The following is a 6,000-nucleotide window of genomic DNA, read 5'->3' as shown; positions in this document are numbered from 1 at the left end:
TGCGCCGGCGTTTCTTCTGGCCTGGACTCTACCGCTCTGTCCAACGTTATGTAGCCGCTTGCGACCTCTGTCAACGCCGGAGGAAACCCCCTGTGCTGCCACCTGGACACCTGCAGCTGATTGCTATCCCGAATGAGCCATTTTCTCGTGTTGGCCTTGACCTCCTAGGGCCCTTCCCCGAGTCCTTGTCAGGAAACAAATGGATCGCTGTGGCCACCGATTATGCCACGCGGTACGTGATCACTCGCGCCATTCCAACCAGCTGCGCCACAGACGTTGCTGACTTCCTTTTGTACGACGTCATACTACACCATGGTGCTCCCCGTCAACTACTTACCGACCGTGGCCGCTGTTTCCTTTCCCGAGTTGTTGAGGAAATACTTCGTTCTTGCTCTGTTCGGCACAAGTTCACCACTGCGTACCACCCTCAGACGAACGGCCTTACGGAGCGTATTAACCGCACACTCACCGACATGCTCGCAATGTACGTATCCGACGGTCATCGCGACTGGGATATTAGTCTGCCATTTGTCACCTTTGCATATAACTCTTCGCGTCATGACACTGCTGGGTACTCTCCATTCTATCTTCTGTTTGGACGAGACCCCTTACTGCCCTTCGACACTTTGCTTCCCGCCGCTGGCCCCGTCACAACCTATGCCCGCGATACCATCGCCCGAGCCGACGCTGCTCGCCAGATTGCTCGTCACAATCTCACCGTCTCTCCAGAAGCTCAAAAACGCCGCTACGACGCTCAGCACCACGATGTGCACTATCCTCCCGGATCTCTGGTGCTGCTCTGGCTTCCGTGCCGTCGTGTGGGATTGTGTCAGAAACTTCTGCCCCACTACACGGGTCCTTACCGTGTACTACGCCCAGTGACCGACGTGACCTATGAGATTGCACCGCTCCACCCAAAGTCACCGACTGCTACACCCACTTCCGAAATTGCACATGGCGGCCGCCTCAAGCCATATTACTCCCCCTCCACACCGCACGCCTAATACGCACCGGGACGGTGCCTTTTGCCGAGGGGGGTAGTGTTACCGGGAAACGCGGGACCAAAGTGATGTGCTCACTGACAAAGACGACGATCGAGGAACGCGGGCACGACGAAGCGTTGAAAAAGAGAAAGACGCTGAGAGAGTGGATTCTGCACGGCTACCGAAGTCGTAGCGTCGAGTTCAGCCCGTCGCAGTGTCGTCACATTAAGTACATCCCCGTAACAATATGATGAACATAACTGGCCTTGCCCTTTGAAGACTGAAGATATCGCAACACCCCACTTTTGTATAGGAGTAAACTTTCGAGGCGTGTGCAAGTACTGATCACACAAGTACTCCGTAAGCACTTCTGTCACAGCCAGTGCAAAGATGTAGCGCTTACAAAGTAACACAGAATATTAAGAAAGCACTTCTAATTACGACAGTGAGGGGTTTCTTGTAAATCTAAGTGCTGTTTTAAATGGGCGCGTATAAACAACGTCCTACGCAAAAACGCTTGGCTTGAAATTGCCGCATAAGCATTCACCGCTTAACTAATATGCGGAGTAAAGAGTTAGAATGCAACGAATCTCTAAGTTGATGAAACTTGGGTAGTTTGAAGAAAGAGCGAAACGTATAAGCCTGAGCTGTTTTGTACTGACACTGTGCATTTTTTCTTAATTTTCCTGATTGGCAGAGGCCAAACTAGGATAGTGAATCTTGAAAGGGTGTCGTGTAAATTCGTTGTCCTTAAAAGTGACACTCGATGATGAAGTGAACAGCGACCGACTTACTGTGCAGCGATGTAGTGCAGAGCGAAAGGGAACTCCGAGACGTCCAGGTTGCAGCAACCGCACGACTCAAGAGGCTGGGACCTGTTAGGTATGAATTCATATTTCACCTATTTTGTGTCTTATCGGCTAGCAACGTAGTAGCGGTTCTAATAAGATGCATGACAATCCCTTGACTGCTGGCTCCCCTTAGGATCTACTGGCATGTCCTAGCTTTAGGGACTGCTTGCAACATGGGCCTTTCAAACGTTGCGCATACAGGCGGCCGAACAGCAGCTGTGCAATAAGAAGCTGCGGTAATAAGACACGGACGAAGGAAAGGCAGGACACACACAAACGTCCGTGTCTTATTAGCGCAGCTTTTATTGCATTGAACTATGAACCAACTAGCCCGACGAATTTTACTCAAGCAGCTGTGGTCTGTCTAATATGGCTTCACCGAGCATGAAGCCGAAAGAGGATTCGGCTGTGGTTCCTCGTTCAGCTGTTAGTTAATGTTCACCTTCATATTTAAACTTCAGCCTTCGTAGCCGGCTGTCTTCGCGCCGACTTCCTTTGCACGGTAAGTAAATGTGAAGAAGGATGTTTATCGATTCGTTTTCAAAAGGATCAATTCTATCTCCATGGTTTTCAGTAGCCTTACAAAACCGACCTTTGCTGTCCAAGTAAGAAATTTTCGCCTTTTGGTTTAACTTAAAGAGCACGGAAATCTCAAATTCCGTACGAATGCTTCACTAACTCGATGAGATTCATGAAATTCAGAAAATGAAGGTCACAATGGTTCAGCCATTGGCTGCACAATCCATGCAGGGATGCATGCACAACGCATCACTAAAAAGGCTTCCCCGGCTAAAGGAAGCTGTATGATGGAATAACCTTATCAAGGCTTTATGACAAAACGCTATACCAATGTCATATGTCACGTCAGGTCATCCATCATCATACCTTTTAATATTTTTATATTTACCGGACATTATTAGAAGATCAAATAAATTTACGGCAGTGCATGAAAAAGACGAATATATATAGCTTGATGCTGTGGACTGCCACAAAAAGCTTTCGGAACACTTATTTACTCATTTTGTCGGTGCCTGCTGCGTCGCATTGTCCTAAAATAAGAAAAAATACTGTACCTGCCGAGTATACGTTTTACGCTTGCGTGTTCCGGCTGCGGCTATAGGAACCTGTACACGATTGCGTACACAACTTGTTCCACCGAAAAGAGGCCGCGGCCGAAGACTGCGGCCAGGAAAATAGGGTGGACACTTAAGCTCCATCTTTAAAGTATGATGGTACAGATTCAATAGCTCCTGTTAGCAGGTTTCCCTTGCGGTTCCTCGTGAAACGAAAATGAGGTGTTAAAGGCTTCCGTCTATGGTCTATGCGGTTTAACGTCCCAACGCGACTCAGTCTATGAGTTTACTGTGTTAAAGGTGCTATTGTGTCTACTCTTAAGGCGCATCTTAACTTTTGTAAATGTTTGAAAATCGCGGACAAGGAAATAGTTCATAGCTGTGTACGTAACTCATTTATATTTTGATTTCAAGGCTTCACAGCTGCTATGTGAGATCACCTTTCAAGCAGCTGTTGCGGGCGAAGTGGCCTCATCCTCAGCTTTTGTGGTGTGAAATAAGTTAGTTTTCTCAAGAGCTATTGTGATTTCAGTGTTTCTGCGGCCACTTCTTAGTAACCGGCTACTTGCACGCAACAACAAATTTACCTGTTGCTCTGTTTAGGTAGCGGGCCTAGGCGGCGCGGCCCTCACGCCATGCTTGGCAGGCTGAGCTGTGGCTTAATAAATGACAAATTAGCGAGCCCGGAGAAGGTCGATCATAGAACCCTGCGTCTTTTCTGGACTAGGCCCTAAAGCATGGCATTTTGAGCCGGCTTGAGCCTCAGTACACTGATGCTACTTCCGCTAGAGGGAGGAATAGTCTATTTGTTAACGTCTGGCCTGTCAGTCATACGGTCATAGTATTATCAGCTTCATTCACTCCAACCAACCAGCATCACTTACTGTGTTCACTGCACTTTCTCACATTTTTCGCTACCACTTAGGCAAAAGTGAGTTAAACTCATGTCACTTCATAACAATAGTGCAAAATCTTAACTTAGAAGGTGCTTAGGGCATCAAACTTTATTAACGTAATATATAAAAAGCCAGCACCTTCATTCTAACAAGCGCTTATTCGAAATCACGAAGCACCGGTATTGAAAGCGTGGTTGTAGGTACCGCCCAGTTTTTCGAGCTGACTGACATCACTGATCTTTCTGTAATGTGAGTGCATGCCCTGGCAAATGTCATTGATTTTAACTCTAGGGCACTGAAATACATTTTTATTTATTTATTTATTTATTTATTTATTTATTTATTTATTTATTTATTTATTTATTTATTTATTTATTTATTTATTTATTTTTTATTTATTTATTTATTTATTTCTTGTGCATCTCAAATGCGCCTATATAGAGATATTACATGAGGGAAAACATAATACGCCAAATTGAACTGAAATTGGCACCGAAATTAAAAGTGTCACTCTTAGAGAGGAACGCGTGTGGCATTGAGCTGGAGATATGCGATAACGTTTCGATCGTATGGCTCCTCTCTTCAACTTTGTGCAGTGAATATTAATTCGTCCGTGGTAGCATAATCGTTCGTTAACGAACCGCAACTCCTGCATTTTGAACGCTTCTTGCAGCTTTGTTCAAAAGATTCTTTCAAGGAAATAGTGAACATTTCGCCAAAACGTTGGTGCATTCAAAATCTGGTGTACTGAAATTCACATTCTCCTCACGTTCAACCGTGTGAAGTTCCTAAAGTATGCAATATTTGGCTCGCATTGTCACATATTCACATTATCAGGACAGCCGAAATCACATTTTATGCCCCGTTCCTACTACCTTTTCGCAATGAGTCTTCCAGTTAAAAAAACTACGCGGGCGCAAAATTTAATGTCTCTTGACTTGACGACCACCATTGTGTAAAGAATGGAAAGTGCAGAAAGATGCAACACGTTGTTCTTAATGATTCTATATAAAAGCCCCCCTTCGTTTACACTAATTTACTTGTAGAAACGCCGATTTCCTCTTGGTGTACGGGATCATCAGCTACCTGCTCTTCATGATCATGGGCCAAATATTTCATTACAACACGAGGTGAGCAATAAAAAAATGTACAAATACCATTTGATTTCTAGCCTGTCTATGTTGATTGTTCATAAAATTCATCCAAGCGCTGTTCCAGTGAAATTAAACATTCCTTTCACTTGTGCTTAAATTTTTTGGCGTTTGCATGAGAATGTGGAGCGCCTCGCATTACATCAATGCGATGAATTTACATGTGTATAATTAGTTGCGACGGTCAACGCAGCAATGAAAATACATTATCAGTCAACGCATTGTTTTCTTTATACACAAAAAGGCGTGACTTCAGTGTCTGTATAGGGCAGAGAACAGGATTTCAACCATTGCTAAACAAAACCATCGAGCAGCTCATATAAATCTACTATTTTATGCAGTTTCGTTATGCCCTTTTGTCATTACCTCTTCTACCATGTCATTTGAGGTATCATTGGCTGGGCCCATGGTGCATCCACTGACGAGGCTCTATTGCGTACGAGCTGTTAAGTGGGTGGAAGCTAACGGCTAAAGGACCTTTAGAGCGAACGACTTTCTTGCCTCATGAGCACCCTGACAGGATCCTGTGAGAGGGAGCTGTTAATGAAATGTGTAATCGGATATCATCTCACACCTGTATGATGTCTTACTTAGAGACACATGCATATCTCTATACCTACACGCGAATCCTTCAATACGTGTACTTTTTTTTTCTAAATGTAAGGTCAGACTCCATTGACCTAAGGGCAAGGAAGTAAATAGTGGGGTAGTTTGTCCCGAGGCAGCCACCACGCGATGGGTAATACACAAAAAGAGATAAGTTAGGGCAATCACGTCAAGCTGCTTAAGAAAAATAAGCAGAGCTCGTTCCCCTCTGACGTCATACAGAGTAGATTTATGGTTTTAACGCATATCTGATGGGAATCTCAAAGTTCTAAATGTACAACAAAAGCAACGTATGCCATGTATGGCGCATTACAGTGCTTATATCCTTGTAACAACGGGGCTAATATCTCTTAGACGTGGCCGGACCGAACTTCTGACGGCGCCCCTGATTCTTAGAATCGCAAGGTATTAAAAGACTTGCCGAGCGTGGAGGTACTTAC

The sequence above is a fragment of the Amblyomma maculatum genome, chromosome 3 (genome assembly GCF_055883805.1).
Source record: "Amblyomma maculatum isolate TAMU_Amacu chromosome 3, ASM5588380v1, whole genome shotgun sequence".
NCBI classification, from domain to species: Eukaryota; Metazoa; Arthropoda; class Arachnida; order Ixodida; family Ixodidae; genus Amblyomma; species Amblyomma maculatum.
The sequence above is the reverse complement of the archived record's forward strand: the minus strand, read 5'-3'. Positions refer to the sequence as shown.